Here is a 17,705-nt window from a genome sequence, read left to right on the forward strand (position 1 = left end):
GGGATCTGTTCAGAAGAGGCGTGTGTATGCATGTGAGACAGCAAGTGAAAAAGAGAGATATGAATATGAAAAGACCAACCAACCAACGAATCGGGGACATTCTAATTCTCTGTAGTGGAGACCTCAGAGAGAAGGATGTAACCCCTGTCTAACACCCTGCTGGACTAGTCCCTCTCTTCCAGCCAGCAGGCTCTGTTCACCTGAGCCTTTTCAATTTCCTAAGAGTGAAAGCTGTCTTTTGCTCCTGTTGTCTGAAGAGGGACAGAAATGTGACTCTCTGGTCCCATACCTCAGGGAGCTGCAGCATAAAATTCTTCTATCAAATTGAAGCCAAGAGATGCACCCACGCTGATAGCAGGCTGGGACCACTTCTGGCCTTCAACACCATCAGCAGCCCTGCGTCGTTTGCGGCGCTGCTTAAGGAGTTGGCTCCCTGCCAGCTTGTGTTTGAGTCCATCTCTTTAAGAATGTTGTTATTAATGAGTTTTCTAAACACACAACTTTGACTCTCTTCAGTGAACAAATAAATACTATTTTCTGGAAAGGAGGATAATTAAGTAAGTGTTGAAGAATTTTCTAAAGCCTCACATGTGAGCCCAGAGGACAGTGGCACTGTCAGGCGAGGGGTGAGATGGGTCTTAGTCTTTGGCCTTCAAACATCATTGCCATGTTAGGATGCATCTCCCTTTTTCTTTTGTAAGAGAGAGAGAGGGGAAGGGTGGGAGAAAACATCAGTGCGTGAGAGAAATGTAGATCAGTTGCCTCTCGCACCCCCCAAACCAGGCACCTGGCCCACAACCCAGACTGGGAATCGAGCTGGCCTCCTTCTGGTCCGTGGGATGACGCCCAACCCAGCTGAGCCACACCAGTCAGCACTAGGCTGCATCTCTTTGTGAGAGAAGCCAAGAGGTTGACTGAATTTTGTCTCATCATGTGGCCCGTGTTCTTGAAGGTGACACCAGTTCTCCCTGTCCTCATCTCAGTGCTGCTGGGTTTCCCCTGCCAGCTTCATCTCTGGCAGGGTTAAAACCTCCTTTGTCTCTCATTTGCCCTCATTGTTTTGAATATATTAATGTCCAACTCTTTGAGCAAAAATATGTTCAAAATAAATAGTTGCCCATATTTAGTCTATCATAAATAGTATACCTATACTAAACTTTACAGTACTTTCTAAAACGTATTCATTAAATAGGACAATGTAATCAGACAAATACTTTTTTTTTTCTTCATTTTATTTTAGAAGCCTCAAGGAAGGACTAGGGACTTAAGAGAGGCTGTGTTTGGGGCCAGAAGCTAGCAGAGTGGGGTTTCCTGCACTGGCCTGTATTCAGCTTCTTCTAAGGAACATTCGGTGCTCCAAAAGGAACAGGGTCATTGCCTCACTTGGGGGCCTCACCCCCAGACTCGGTGCTGTCACATCTGGATAACTTGGAAAAGAAGAAATCCAAAGGAAATATTCCCCTCTGGCTGAAGGAACATATTTCCCAAGTCCACCTCCTGTCTCCAGTGCCCTCCTGCCACACTTGGGTCACTGGCACTTGTGGTTTGCAGATTCTTTACCTCTCACCTGAATACAGTCAAGGAGCTTTGCAGCCCTGGTGTGTGGCTCCAAAAGATTTACTCATCACATCCACAAGGGGGGACAGGCAGGCTCATGAAGGCAAAGCCTAGGAATTTTCTGCATGTGTCCTGTGCGTGTGCAACATGCTTATTTAAAAATTCTCCCTTCCTTGCTCTTACCTGACTGAAATCATTCACTGTTTTTTCCCCAAAGGAGATAATAAAAAGGATGTTTAGAATAAAGAAAGAGGCTTGTCTTCTCCTTCTCCCCCCTTCCCCACCTTTTATTCCTCCTCTCACTCTTACGCCCAAAACTTTAAAATTTAAAGAACCTTTGAGAAGGGGTTCAAAATGGCTTTGCTCTCATCCTCAGAGGCATAAATAACATTTTCCTATTCCGTCGTTTTTTATTCCACATAGTTCCTGCAGAGTAGAAGGAATGTATCTCTTTCTGTACTGATGGGTCTCATGTCGTCATTGTGTACCTTTATCGTTGTGCCCTGCTAATGCCATTTAAAGTTCTAAAATCTTTATTTTGCAAATCTACTTGTGTCCTGGGTTTAGCTTCCGATTACAGGATTAGCAGAGATTATAATTATAGGGTCTGATATCTTCTTGAAGCTTTCTATCAGGTTTATGCCTGTAAGTTGAGAAATTTGTTGATAGAATGGAAACTAGCAACAGATGTGGGCTAATGGGGGAGGCAGGAGGGGTCAGAATTGGAGTGGTAATACCTAGCCCTGATAGATCAGAATCAGCTAAAAACCAGGAAACCTAGATTTTCTGGCTGTCTCTGGACTTCACAACTATGTTGGATCACTAGGGCCCACTTTTCTTAATCAACTTTTCACAAACGCTGCCTCTTCCTTCTCTCCACCCCATCATTGTATTCTGAATAGAGCTCTAAACTGAAGTCCTGGGTGGCATCCTTGGCTAAGAGCTGTCCTATCATCAGCAGTGCCTATGACGTTCATCTTGTCAGTTCTCATCAGACAGCAATCCTGCTCTGCAGTAAGGAGCCCAAGAGACTGCAAAAGGGGCAAAGATGGGCTTGGGACACAGAGCAACCCTTGTTATTCAGAAATATTAGAGGATCCAGTTACCTAGTTTTGTTACAGAGGTTAAAAAAGACATACAACTTTGGAAAAGAAGTCATCAGTTCGATTCCCAGTCAGGGCACACGGCTGGGTTGTGGGCCTGGTCCCTGGCTGGGGGGTTGTATGAGAGGCAACTGATCGATGTTACTCTCTCACATCCATGCTTCTCTCCCTCTTTTTTTCCCCTACCTTCCCCCTCTCTCTAAAGAAATAAATCTTTTTTTTTTTTTTTAAGTTCCAAAGTAGGGCAGCTCCAGTGCGAGTTTAACTAAAATGTGGCCCCAGGGTCAGAATTAGACACCTTTGTTCTTCCCATCTTTTCTGTTCTGACATTCTCTCAGCATACTCACAAGTGTCTATCTTGACTACACAGTGGTTGCCATAGCTCCAGGCATTGCATGCTTATACACCAATCTCCAAAGGCAAGGAGAAGTAACGTTTCTTGTTCAAAAAAAAAATCATTTTCCACGTGCTTCCCACCTGACTTCCTCTTACATCTTATTATGCAGATTTGGAAGACGCTCCTAAACCTTTATGTGGGACTAGGGAGGAGATTGGTTGATCACAGGGATTCATAGGGTCTTTGAATTTGGATGCAGAAAAAAGTTACATCTTTATTTTTATTACCCTCTAACTCAAATTTAGCATCTCCTTTGAATATGAATGTAAGCCACAAATCATAGTTAAGCTAGTATATCTATGACTTTATCACCAAGGAAAATCACAGATGTTGTCATATTACCTCATAATAGTTGTAGGAAATCCAAAATATTGTTTACTTTTAACACTGCTTTGAACTTACAGTTTTTAGACCTACTACTAGATCTTGGTATTTAGCATGTTGAAGCACATATATTTAGCATAAAGAAGCACTTATCTTGTATCCTGATTTGGGTGGGTTTTTAAAAATATTTTAATAACTTTCAGTATAATTGGTTTCTTTCATGATCTTATATATTTTAATTTATATACTCAAAAACACACAATATATACAAATACTGAATCATGTTTTACACCTAAAACTAATATGTCATTTATGCTTCAATAAAAAAAATAGGTATTATTCTGTGAAGGGGGTCCCTATGTTTCCCTCAATTGCCAGAGAGATCATGGCACAAAAAGTAACTTAGACCAGTCAGCATTTTCCTGAGTTACATACGAATTTCACAAGGCAATATGATGGAGACCTGCCAGCAGGGAGAAGGGGAAATAATGGCTGTTGAGTGGGCAACAACGGGCCTTTCCCTAGTAAGTGCCCATAGGCTCAGGCAGCCAAGTGGTTCCTTCCCTGCTGTTGTCCCACTGCTTTAATGTGGAGCGCTGTCTCCCACGCTTCAGGTACTCGTATGCCATCTACGTGCTGTTGCCAAATCCAAGTGCCCCCTATACTACTACTACTTCTTTAATTTTTTCTTGACTCTATAATTAATTATTTTTCTTTCTGAAATTAATTATTTTAAAGGAAACTTTTAAAATGGAAATGTACCATTTACCATAAATAAAAGGAAACCTTAAAAATAAGTACAGAGAATACAGAATATTGTTACTGAATTCTCACTACATCTTACTTGCCTACAAGGCTCTGAGCCTGAGGTCTCCCTTTGTTGTTGTTGTTAAAGATGCAGTAAAGACAGATTAGCAGTAAGCCTAGACTTTCTCATTAACTTAATCAAAGGAGTTGAAAAGAAAATAACTCTGTGGTTGTCATTCTGTGCTCTGTTATTGACCCAAAGTTCAGCCCCTTGGGGAAAGCAGGTTTATAAGAATCTCCTCATCTTACGGACTAGTGATCTCACCTACAAAGGAAATTAGGTTAGTCTGAATAATTTTTCATGAGCACCTATCATCCCATAATGATCTCTGGCTTTCTGCCAGCTCCTAAACTATGTTTCAACAACAGCCTGTGGTTCATGGAATTCACTCTTTGCTTTTCTTTGTTCTGTTCTCTTTTCCACTTTCTAAAGATCAGACCAGCGTTTGCCTGTCTCGATTCTAACAGCATCTCTTCTGTCCTCTGTGATCCGACAACAACTGGTTCATTGACATGGCTTACCCAAATGATATTGGTTAATTGATGTTACTCAATGGGACTTTAAGGGGGAAGGCATCAGTCTAAGAAACCCCATAGCAGAAGAGGTAGCCCCTGTTGGCTCAACCCCAAAACTCAAAAAGAGGCAAAGTAGTTGAGCAGAGTCCCTAAAGGTTACACAACAGGGGACTGATACAGAGCCAAGGACTGGACTCGGGATGTCTGAGAGCTAGAAGGACACTCAGAAATTGATACCATCCCATGGCTAGAGATGAGAAGACACCCAAAGAGGGTGTCTTACCTTAAAATCGCACTGGTGTAAAGTAGTAGCAGAGTCAAGATTAGAATCCAGGGGCCTGTCCCCTCCCCTGAGCTACTTTCACTCATTATCTTAACGTCACTCTAGAAATACGTTTTCTTCTTTCTGCCCACAGTGTTAAAATCGGTCTGGGGTCTCCCTCCCACCTTCTGCTCCTACTGTCTTCTTTCCCTTTCCTCACTTGTCAACATTTCCCCTTTTCCCTGCTCCTCTTCTTCGTCTCACTCTTCCTCACCAAGGCCCCACAGGCACAGCACCAAGAATGAGCCCTCTCTTCTCACTCTTGGAGGCTTTTTTAGGGCTTGTGTTGAAGCTGTAGGGGAGGGAAGGATGGTCTTTCTGGGGATGTCAAATATTTGTGCCCTGTGGACCTCTCTCTCCTTTATCTAATGATGCTGCTTACAGGCATCCTTGTATGTCAGAGGAGTCGAGAAGGAACCTCGAGAGCGTTCAGGGGGAGTACTTCTTCCTTCTCCCCTTTCTCCTGCCCCTTCCACAAAGATTGTAGTTGCCAGGTGTGGGTGGAGCTGAGGTCTGCATGTCTCTTTTTGCCTGGACCTTGCGGAACACAAGAGGCAGAAGGTCAGAGTGGGGAGGGTGAGACCACAGCTGCTGTTTCCAGGGCCTGAATTAGAACCGGCAGTGTTGTGTTTTGTTTTGTTTTGTTTTGTTTTGTTTTTTTAAATTGAAGAAACCTGGTTGAGAAAGACAGGCTAACACTAGCAAAATTTCTCCTGGAACTGTTAATTACGTGCATGTTTACATGTTGAGTGAGCTTTGTGGGCATGTTTGTGTGTGAGTGTGCACTGCCATCCCCCAGCAGGCCTCGTGCGTAACGCCTCAGCTGAGACGGTTTTCCTAATGGTTTAAAACGACAAATGTTATTGTCTTGAGTTAAGTGGTTCAATTAGCACTGATTGGAAGGAGTGGGATGAACTGGGGAAACACGCAGGCTGTTTGTTAACAGCCTTGGGATGGGAGGGAAGGAAAGAAGGTGTCGCCGCTGAAAACAGCTTCCAGGGGTGGCCTGGCCCACTGCATGGCTGTGAGAGAGCTGCCGGGACCAGGTTTTACACGGGGGCGAGAAAGCAGAAAGCAGTTAAGAGACGGGCACCATCAATCAGTGCAGAATGTGTGTGTAACCTGCTGCTCTAGGAGATCTTCCGTTCGCACATAAACATCAATCACTCCGCTGTGTGCCACCCTCGGCCCCCTCCACCGCCTTAGTACACTTCATGCACTTTGGGTTGGTAGAGAATGCTCCCTCTGGTTTGTAGTTCCTTCTTGCAACTACTTAGCATGAGTATTTGTCTGTCTGCCTATCTCTGTACTGGAGAGCATGACCTTTGGGGAAGGTTAACAGGATTACAAAGCCTCTTGGAGCTCCTCCTGAGCAGCCCCATATAGTTTGGCCCTATAGTCATTCTTGGTGTAGAAGTGGGGCCAGAACCTCTACCCAAGAGTCTGCCCCCTCCCCAGTCTTTCCTCTGCACCCCCTTTTTGGTTACCCTTACAGGAACAAAACCAGCGTCATTTCAATGCCCGGATTTTTTCATTCTTCCCTTTCTATCCAGGTCTGAGTTTCATAATACTATAGAGGGCTCAGTGATTGATCTGTCTCTGCCAAGTTCCCTACAAAGTTTTCTCTTTCTACTCTGCATAAAAGAAACTAGGCCTGGCTGCTCTGTGCTTTTTGCTTCCAGCCCTCATTTTTCTTGCCGCCCCCCCCCCCCGCCCCCATTGCTGTTCCTCCAGCCTCTCCATGTTCCTCCAAGACAAGCAGCTGGCTCTTCAGGTGCGATCCTGACACAGGGCCCACCAGTTCCATCCCCTTTCCCTTAACTCCACCGTGGTTGTAACCACCCATCACCTCTAGCCTCTGTTGAGACCAGAAGACTTGAGCCTTGAGTCTTAATGACCTGTAATGCAGCAGGATGGTGTGATGCTGAGCAGTGTGGACTTAGGAGTTAGAGACCCGCTTTTGAATTCTGGTCCTGTCACTGGCTACATGGCCTTAAATCTAAGACACTTAGCTTTTTAATCTTCGGTTTCCTCATCTGTAAAATGGGAGTGATACTCGTAAGTAGACTTATGGGAGGAAAGTCCCGAGAGAGCCCCAAGTTATAGGAAGGGATAGAATGGTGCAGTCAGGGGAACAGTAGTTCTGTGGAGGGGACGTGAATGTGAAAGAGGTTCTGTGCTGATGTCTGAGGTTCATCAAATGAAAACTTGACTGACACTGAGGAAGTGGGGTTAACACACACATAGGTTAGGCTTCCCAGAGATCCCTGCACTGTGTGTCAGGAAGAATCGACCTCAGGGGCACCCTGTACCCCTGGCAGACACCCTCAGGCCCCATCTGTATTTATAAGCTGAACCAAGAGCTGATGTGTACATGTACATGTATGTAAGAGAGAAGTTAACAGAAAGATATTTATCCAGTTCACCCTTTTCTTTTTCTCCTTCCTCTTTTTGCATGTGGAGGGTTATTCTGTTTGAATGCCCCTGCAGAGACCAAGAATATTGGCAAAAAACACTGTTTTCTGGCAATCCTAAGTCCATCTTTATGTCATTTGCACACAGATTCAGTGTGACCCAGAGGGTCCTGCAAAGTACGATGGGAGTCCATACCTCATCATTCTTCTTAGCCCTTTCCCCAAAGAACTCAGCCTTACAGCTCTCCTACCCAGAAGAGAAAGCCTCTACGAGTTTGCCCTCACCAAGTCGGGCAGTTCAGCTACTGCACTGTAGCAATGGAATCACTGCTGCCAAACCATCCAGAAGGAGGGCTTATTGTCATGTAAAAACCCAGGGGCAGCCGGGCCTCAAGCAAATCCCACAAGCTCCTCGGATGCCCAGAGGTCTTCCCATCAGGACACCCTGTGAGAAAAGCTTGCTTCCACCTCAGTTTCCTGCTGATTTTTTTGGTCCTCCCTCCCTCCCTCCATTTTCCCTTGGTCTTTGGGCCCAAATCCCTCTTCCATTTATCATGTAGCCTGCAAATGCAGTTTATGTGCTGTTGCCCAGATCCCTCTCTGCATTCTCACAGCTGTCTACCTGTGACCTAGTCAGCCTTCCCCAGAGAGATTCTGTAATTATTTGAGAGAACCATTGTTCCAAAAAGACAGGCAAAGCTGTGGAGATGAGGGGCTTTAGGAGGCGATGGAGCCAGGTCAGCCCTCCCGTGCTGAGGAAGAACTTCATTTCCTAGCTCTTCTCTGCCTTATCTCCGTTTTTAACATAGACTCTTCCCTCAGATCCATGCCTGTCCATGTAAAGGGCAGGAGCTTCACTTACCTGAAAGCCTCCAGTCCAGTAACTACGAAAGAGGAGGGGTCTGGGTCTCCAAGGTTCTGCCTGTGCGCTGTGCCCCCAGAGCGTCCCGCAGTCTCCCACGAGAGGGTTTTCCTTTCCGTCAGCATTCACCACATCCTCACACACAGGACATCTTGGAACCACGGTACAGATTTAAGTTTCTGCCCCAGGCGGATCTGTCTGCCCTTCCTAACATTTAGGCAGAGGCCCAGAAGGCACACTTACCACATTTGAGATGAACAAGACTGTTCTCTTAAAATAAAAAATCAAGTTTCAGAATATTTTATAAGTACTGAGAAAGATGGGCTGCAACTTAAGATGTGAAATGTAATTTACCAGTTGTAATAAATGCCAAGTCCTGTGTTTAAGTTTTAAAAAAAGGTTGCACATAAGACCATACTTTCAGGGGTCATTTCTATAGTTCTTTACTAGAGAAGTTCCTCTGAACATGCAGAGCACCCAAAACCACCGGGAGGAAGCGCCGTGTTCTCTCCTGAGCGTGAAGCCGGCTGTTGGTGTTGTTTTGCAGCTGCCAATAGCCACTGATGATCGTTCTTCTCTTCCAAAGGAAGAGAGAGAGGGGAGAACACGGAGTGGCAAAAAAAAAAAAATTACAAGAAGGTGACCTAGCTTGACAGCAGTTCACTTGAAAATTACCCCAGTTTGTTTACTACAGACTGTACACCAACAACCATGTGAAGTGACTGATAAAAATTACATTAATAAAGAAATAGTATAGAGGAACGAGGTAATTATTCTGCTCTGCTTGAGGAACATCTGGGGTATTGTGATCACTAGTGAGGGGTGTGTTTGTGGAGAGTCCTTGACAAGGACTGAGGAATGGGAGGAGCATTGCTCAGAAGGGTCCGGGTGATACAGACTGGGAGCCAGGTCCAAGTGTAACGGGAACCACGGGGGATGGAAGGAGAGGACAGAGAAAACATGAATGATATGAACGGCTGCTACATAGAGGGTGGAGACAGGGAACACACACTGTTCAAGGGCTTACTTTTGTTAAACCCTGTGTTAGTCGCTCATAAACTAATCTTTTCTCACATAATCCTCAAAAGCAGCCCTCAGAGCCAACTTTCCCAATGTTACCTACTGGTAAATAAGAAAAAGGAATCACACTTATTCCAAATTGCTCTAGACTACAAAACTTAGAGCAGTAGATAGAAGTATAAGTGGGTGGGTTTTAACTTGAGAGAGGGCTTTCTAACAGTGAAATGGACTCTTGGGTGGAGAGCTCCCTGTTACGGAACATTTGGAGAGAAGCTGATCATCTCCTAGAGGTGTAAGGAAGGAGGGCGACCAAGATGACCTTTAGTTCAGATGGGGTGTTCTGTAATTCCCTCCGGCTTTCCGAGGGCAGCATCAGGCTTTCCGAAAGCTGCTGGGAAGGGAGAGAGGGCCGGAGCTGCCAAGAGCCCTTTCTTCTGCTCAGCTCACAGATTACAGGCCATTTATGCCAGTCGTCGCCTAGTGCCCCGACTTGCTTGTCTCAGTGCCTTGAACAAGCTCTCAACCTGGCAGCCTGTCTGTCAAGGTTAGATCTGGCCCTCCTCCCCTTTCTGACGCCCCTTCATTGCCACAGCTTGTCTTCCCACTCAGGAAAGGGTATTTTGAGGAGGCTCTGCACTGTCTCCTTTTCCCTATCGGTGCAGTCTTCCAGCAGCAGCCACTGAGGGGGGCGTTGCCATCCTACCTTCCAAGCTGAGTGTGTTGACAAGGCCCTGTGTGTATCTGCTTGCTCACGCTGCAGCCTGATCGATGCCTGTCAGAGCTCAGCATCAGAGTGACAGCCACTTGCCAGGCTGTTCGCCGAACACAGGTCGCCCGTCAAGAGAAATCAGACGGAATTCATCTCCCGTCCAAAGCCTAGCCCAATGGGCTCTGTCTAGAATGTCATTCTTATATATCCCACCCTGCTTTTGTGCCTTGAAAATTAGTCCCCCCTGGGACTTGGTGTTACATTGACGGGTCCCGTGGGACAGAGAATTACAGTCAGTAGAATGATGTGAAGAGACCAGTACCAGCCCCGACCCTTGAGGAACTTCCAATTTAGAGCATCTGGCTGCTGTATGGACAGTGCTGGTTTAGTGCAGACAGAATTGACACATAATTTTTTTAATTGATTGCTATAAAATAGCACATAAATCAAAAGGAATTAATTTAAAATTTTGCAATTATATTTTGGTTAGAGTGTGACCAGATTAAATAAGTGTGTTGCAGACAATTGGTGGAGAAGAGTCTCTTTAGAAGGTTTCATTAGACAGGTAATTAGAGGGTTTAAGGTTTTCAAATTGACAAGAACAAATGTTGGCAAAGGTTCTATGTTTGTAAACCATTAGGGGCTGTGAGAAGCCCTGTCACCCTGTGCCTGGGAGGAAGTCAGCTAGCCGTTTCTCTTTCCTCTCCTGAAAACCTCTTTTACCCCATACAAGCCTGCACCTGAATCTTCAGGAAGACCTTCTCTAACCCTCAGCCACTGCAGCCCTTCCATTTCCCAAGCTAGCTGACTCTTAAGTAAACTCTACCCTGTTGCCCACCTCAGGTTGTGCCAGGTAATTCTGTCCCTTTTGCCTGCCCTCCATCAGGGATCTGAGTGACTTACTGGTGTCAGAAATGTTGCAGGGGGCCAGCCGCTTTGGAAGGTAGTATTTTTTTCTCCCACCAGCTAGAAGATTGGAACACAAAATTGATCAAAAGACAGAAGTGGATGTCTGGAGGGTGGAGGAAGGAGGTCAGCCCAAGAGCAAGAGTGTAGAACAGAGCAAGCTGAGAAAATGGGGGGAGGGGCAGTGCAAAACCAGCAGGCAGAGGATGGAGATCCTAGGTGAATAGGAGACTAGGGAGGAGCCAGAGTTGGGGACTGGCTCACTCTTTCGCTGGTCCTCAGAGAGCCTCTCAAACATGGGAAGGATTCTCTGGTACTACCCTCCAGGGATGTGCCGGTGGGAATCAGCCCCTGGCCCCAGGCTGCCCTACAGCAGTCACAGCGTTGTGGCTTACACACAGGAGCCGCTCAGCAATAAAAGTAAACCAAGGTAAAGGGGATGGCCGGTGCAGGGGGCAGGACCCTGGAGAGCTGCACCTCCTGCCACCAGTCTTCCCTGCACCACTGGTCACGATTAAGGCCCTGTCAGTAAGTCGTCTTCAGTCCCCTGGGCCTCCTTTCTGGGGCTGAATGAAGGACCCACACAGCAGTCAGTTGTAGCAGCAACAGCAGCGACATACACATGTCTTTGTTCAGTGCTCCGTAGACCACAGGCCTCGGGGCCTTCTCCATGGCCCTCTAGGGACAAGGGAGTAGAGAGGTGGTTGCATGTCCTAAGACAGACTGGGGTTGAGAGGATGTGAGTTCTGCCCTGGGCTACCTCAAGACCAGCCTTTATAATAATACAATCTCTGCTGTCCCACACCTAGGGTAAGTGCCTTGTAATACAGAACTAGCTGGACGAGGTAGAGTCATGCACCTGTTGGTGTCCAAAGAGAAGTGGGGAGAGGCACAAGCACCTGGCTGACTGTTCTCCCGAGGCCTCCACCTCACACACACACACTTTCTGCAGAGCAGGTATTTATGCCTTGCTCGGAGGTGGGCATTAGCCATGGTTCAAAGTCACCAATAATTTTCATCTTGTCATGCAGCATGTCTGGCCCTTTGATCAGAGAGCTTTTAAATTTCTTCTCCTTGGCCTTCTTTCTTCGCCTCCTCCCCCTGGTTCCTCCATCCCTGACTTGATCCAGACTCATCGATGAGCCTCAGCTTTCCCCACACACACCAGGCACTAAATCTTCCCTGCCTGCCTCAAGACCTGCCATCATTTCCCAAGCTCACCTCCGCCCATGAATGCTTAATTTAAAACTTCTGCTGTCGCTCAGCAGTTTGTAATTCTGAGGCCGATTTCAACAGAGGAAACGAGCCGATGAATGTAGTCAGAAAGGTGAGCAGAAAACTACACACACAGTATTTGTGATGTGGGGAAAGGCTTTCTTACCTATTTAGTTTAATAAGATAAACATCAGCAGTGTTGAGTTATTCTAATAGGATGGATAACTGCCTGATCTGTGGCCTGCAGGATGGTTACGACTTTTAAATACCTTGATATTCACAGTGGTGAATTCTCTGGGCTTTTCAACAATAACTTCAGTTTTCAGCTGGGGAAGCCAGAAGGATTTTGTTTTGGTAAGAGGATTAAAAAGGCAGATTGCCCTGGCAAGGTGGCTCAGTTGATTGGAGGAGCATCATTCCGTACACCAGAAGGTTGCGGGTTCAGTCCAAGGTCAGGACACATACAGAAAGCAACCCATCAACATTTCTCTCTCTCTCCCCCTGCCCCCTTCGCTCTCTAAAATCAATAAACATGTTCTCGGGTGAGGGTTTTTTAAAAATTTTTTTAAATACAAAAAGGCAGATCCACAAGGGGGGCTGGGAGGAAGGAAGGTAGGCCATGTTCTCTACCTTCTCTATAGCCTGTGGGCCACACCCTCCCACCGCATGGGAACTCTCCATTTTCCCTGGTTCTTGTCATCTCGGTGCGTCTGATGTTCCCACGACTGGAATCTAAAGGTACCCCCTGTAGCTTCAGAGGTTTGAACTTCAGAAATTAGAGCCCCTCTCAGGGTGTTTGCTGTAGCATTCTTCTGCAGAGTCTGGGGCAGCAGGGGCAGAATGAAATAGGAGTGGTGAAATCTGACCTCACGGCAAGGAGGTACCCTAGCCTGACCACGCCCAAGAGAAGGGGTTGCAGCTGGTGGCTCTCCCAGGCAGGCAGAGAGGTGATGAGTTCCTGGGGCTGGGCTCATGCCGAGCAGCCAGCAGAGAATAGATGCAATGAGTCCCAGAGGGTAATGAGCCCAGAACACTGCTAACTGGAGTACTCAGCGTGGGATCATTGGGGAAACCAGCTCAGGCAAATCTGTGCAGAGGGAAATCTCAGCTTTCTTAATGACTTTCTTCCTTTGTACTGACACATCACCCCTTAGTCCAAAAGCAGAGCAGCCTGGGCCAGCAGGAAGATGTATCTCTCCCAGGTCCACTTCCTGGCCTCTCTCAGCATGCCTCCGTGCCCCACTCTGAGCTCCTATGGGCCTTCTGCTCCCCGGGTCAGAGCTTCAGAGAACTCTTCGACATCTGGGGGTGATTCTCCCAATGTCAAGAGCCAGTCTCTGCAAGTAAGCAGGGCCATGTTCAAATTCTGGCTTCTCTACTTACCAAATGACCTTGCTTAAGTTCTTTAATCTCTGTGAGCCTCCTTTCCTTATCAATAAAATGAGACTAAAAATAACCACTTCACAAAATGGTTGTGAGGATTAACTAAGGCAATATGCAGTATGGGAACCTAATTCAGTGTGTGGCACACAGCAGGTACTCAATAAATGTTAATTCCCTTCCCTCTTCCCTGTAATAGGAACTATTGGCCTTTTCCTTCAGATGTAGAAGTGGAAAACTGCAGAGCCTTCTTGCTCCACTGGTCATCCCTGGCCGTCCTTCCGCCCTGCTGTATCTTCCTAGAGACATAAGGCTAAACCACAAAGATCCCCCCTTGCAGGGCATGCTGTACTCTGTTGTAACTTTAACCTGCATTTTTTGCTGTCCACCTGGTCTTGGAAGCTGTCTCTGTTAGGGAGGTTCTGGATAGCCACCAGGAATGCAGCCGTGTGGAAGGTGCTGCCCAGAAACAAAAGAGCCGTGCCAAGCACCGCCTCTCCCAGTGGCCCAGGATCTTCCTCCTTCAAGCATCTTCCGGTGCTGCCTAGAATCCTGCCGCTTGTGCATAGGCTATAGGAACCGCGGGGTGGCATCCAAGAAACCAGCAAACAACCTCATTTGGAGGGAATAACTGAAAGACAGTGGAATAATGAGAACAAGGTGATTCAGGACAGGACATGAACACTAAGATACGGAGTTCTTTGTTAAGAACAAGAATCACAGAAGGCTTCCCGTAAGAAAAAAGTGGTATGGGGTTGCCTCTTACAAACAGCTTCACATGTTTTCATCCTGCACTCTTGAGCAGAAACACCCTGAAGGGGTGGGGGACGCCTTAGCATTCCTTTACTGGTAAATGAAGAGACACATCTCTGGGTGTGAGTGAGCTCTGCCACCTCTGCGTCTGGCAGAGCAGGAGCGATTGCTTATCTGGCTTTTGCAACCGTGGTGCAGGATTGTCGCCTCAGGAACTGGCAGGCCTACAGGAAGGGGGTTGGACAGCTCACATGCCAGGCGGATCATCTAGACCAGGGCAGAGGTCCTTGAAGGCGACTTGAAGGAAATGAAGTTGGTGAAATGGAGGGGTGTAAGCACCATTTCATATACTTTCTCTTTGAGGAGACAGAAGATGCTAAGAATCTCTTCTTAGCCCTTCCTTCTCTTCCCATCCTCCTTGTGGTGTCCCTGGAGTACCTGCTTGAAAGAGAGAACGTGGCTGGCCTTTCCCTTCCTTTGTGCAGCTTCTGCCCTCCCTACTCTGCATTTTCCTGCCCACTGGCTCCAGGCAGCAGCGCAGGGAGCAGTGGGCAATTGAGAGCACCTCAGAATAGCATTAAAAGAAATCAAATTGCTTAAATGGTATTTACACCAAGTAGCAGGGTGGGGGCAGGAGTCTCGAAGCTTTTTTCAGACGGCACGGTAGGAGGAAGTCTGTCGTGAGGGGAGCTGCACTGACAGCAGTGCTTGCAGCCAAGCTACCCTCTGTCAGAAGATCCTTGAACAGGCAGCCAGGCTGAGGCGAGGGTCAGGCTCGCTGTGCCTCCCTTAAAGTCAAAGGGACTTAATTATGACTTCTGGGAAATCTTAGCCGGAGATACTGAGCATCTTCATTTCCTATCTCCATTTCAGAACATGCCTACTTTGGGGGAACTCTCCCCACATGGAGCAGAGGGCAGGTGTCAATGGATTTCTGTTTATTGCAACCAAATTGGAAGGTAGAGATGGACAAGTAAGGCCATCTGGCTTTATTTTAGAGACACAGGACAGCTACTGCCTGCCAAGAACAGGACAGAATCAGCCTTGTCAGATAGTAGGGCCGAGGGGCTACCCACTAGCTACTGGAACCTTGTTTAGCTGAATTGCATTTGGGACATTTGGTTGAAATGGGAATGAGAGAAATAATCGTGGTTAATAGGACCCTGGCTGCTGTCAAGAGGATGGGCAGAGTGTGTTGACAACCAAGCTGCTGACCCATCCTACAAAATGTCCTTTCTTACCATGAATATTTCTCCCTCTTTTGTCTGTGATCTTACTCCAGTGGCTTTGAGAACTTTGAGGAGCTGGTTACTAGGCCACCGAAGAACATCGGGAGCCCGTGCCGTGGGCAGTAGGTATAATAGAGGAAGAAGAGGGAACGTGGCCCAGTGCAGGGCAAATGCCCATGCCAGCCCACACCCATCGCTCCCCACGTTTCTCTGGGCACTAACGCCAGCCCTGCTCGGGGAGTTTGGAGGACTCTGACATGTGAGAGCTTCACTCTGACAATGTAAGCAGTATGATACTTCAATCATCATCAGTAATAACAAATCAGCAGTGAGGATTTCCAACCTCCACCCACAGAAGAGGGCAGGAAACAGCTTCACTAGCCAGGCCGATCTGGCCTCTGGTGTGCTGCATGTATCTTATCTCAGCTGTATGTCCCAGACCTTATAATGGCTGGCCTGAGAAATTACTGGCCCTCCAGGTCATACTGAGCAAACATCCCGTTTTCCCATGCTACAGGAGGATGAGCGTACATAGCCCTCAGCCACTGGCACTGCTAGAACTCAAAGACTATTGCGGGGGCTCTGCATCATCTCAAAGGGTGTTACATGTTCCTTGCCGTGTTGGCCTAGGTTTGTAGAAGTTCGGGAATGCGCATCAGGCCTGAGCAGAGTCCCCTGCTGGGGAGAAAGCAGCTTTTCTCTATTCTCCTAGGTTCTTTCGGGTGATCTGACAATTAAATCTGCATGAGACAGATGACATCAACAAGAGAAATAACCAAATTTAATTACATAGATATATATAGGAATCCCACATACATGAGAGTGTCAGAGACCCCACACACACACATGTGGTTCAGTGACAGAAAGTTAAGATAAGGTGTATGTGGCATTTGAGCTAAGGATGAGGTAAGACACCGTGTGGCTTCTGAGGGGAGGAAAGTCATTCACAAAACAGTAAGAGTAGATGTTCAGTGATTAGACGTTTGCCCTGTCCCACAGATCAGTCATAAGAAGTTATTTCTGGTGATATCTCTTGTAATGGGTAAGACCCCCAGTTTAAGTCCTTTAAAGGGGGCAGTAGAGTTTCTTGTGAGCCTGCAGGATCTTGACTGCCTTCATCTCAGAAGAATTCACATGCCAAAGTAGCACATCTTGGGAAGGTCTGTTCTGAGCCCCTGTACCCTCAAAATGCCCAAATCTCTCTACTGGCCCTAAGGGTAGTTTCTTAGAGGAGCGAGGAGAAAGGACGGGACTCTCTCCGAGGCCTGTTCCAGGATGTAGATTAGCAGGGCTCCTGGCAGCCTACTGCACCGCCTTCACATGCACGGAAAAGGGTGCCCTCCCCGGCGCCAAGCATAGCATGCACAGTGCACAGTTCAGTGAGGATTGCGGGCCCATGGCAGGCTTCCTGCTTGGCAAGCGAAGGCAGGGTGGGGGTAAGGAAGGGTGCACATGAGTGCAGGAGTGCGGGTTTAATAAGAGGAGCCCAGGTATGACTCGGGGCTGATGATGAGAGGTGAGGAGTCCTCCTCCCCCTCTGGTGAGAGTGCTCCTTCATCGTCTTGCTGCTGTCGGCTGTGTCATACAGTTGATCTGGCATTATTCCGGAACGACTGGCTTTCCGTGTGTTAAAATTGTTTGCTGTTTCTTGTATTTAGTTTAATAACGCATGTAAATTGCCTGGTGTCTAGATGTAAGTACAGAATTTCTATTTGTTCAGGTTCTTCTCTCTGATGCCTTTTTCTGGCCTGCAGCAGGTATTGGTATCTGTGTCCCTTTTGCCAAGAGCCCAGGTCATAGTGAAAGAGAAAGCGCTCTCTGTCTCCTTTTCCCCAACATAGGACATGCCTGTCCCATCCTGACAGCTTTTGAGTGGCCCCTGTGGCCATAGCCCAGTTCTGAGAACTCTGAAGTGACTTAGCCAGGCGTTGGCTCCCAGTCTATAACCCAGATCACCTCACACCCAACAGCAGTTGCCTCTCCTTAAAGGTTTCGCTGTTCTGCTAGAAGGGCCCGGGATCCTCCAGTACCGGTGGGAAACTTACGGCTCTCTCAGCCCTGAGCTCAGATATTCATTCAGGTGACTGTGGCCTGACCGGCACGTCTAACCCATGTGGAGGATTAAGCACTAGACCGAGGTCTGGGGCCCTGTCCTGTTCTGGGAGCTCTTGCCCTAGCTGTCTCACGTCTG

General features: G+C 47.2%; 1 protein-coding gene and 1 non-coding gene across 2 annotated transcripts in view; both read left to right on the forward strand.

Annotated features, from left to right (window-relative positions):
* SND1 (staphylococcal nuclease and tudor domain containing 1) overlaps nt 1-17,705 on the forward strand; it is a 419,288-nt gene that overhangs the window by 372,536 nt on the left and 29,047 nt on the right.
* Nucleotides 8,711-8,918, forward strand: LOC114508299. Its single transcript, XR_003685534.1, has one exon. It is a non-coding gene; the product is annotated as a small nucleolar RNA U3 (small nucleolar RNA).

The sequence above is a fragment of the Phyllostomus discolor genome, chromosome 10 (assembly GCF_004126475.2).
Source record: "Phyllostomus discolor isolate MPI-MPIP mPhyDis1 chromosome 10, mPhyDis1.pri.v3, whole genome shotgun sequence".
NCBI classification, from domain to species: domain Eukaryota; kingdom Metazoa; phylum Chordata; class Mammalia; order Chiroptera; family Phyllostomidae; genus Phyllostomus; species Phyllostomus discolor.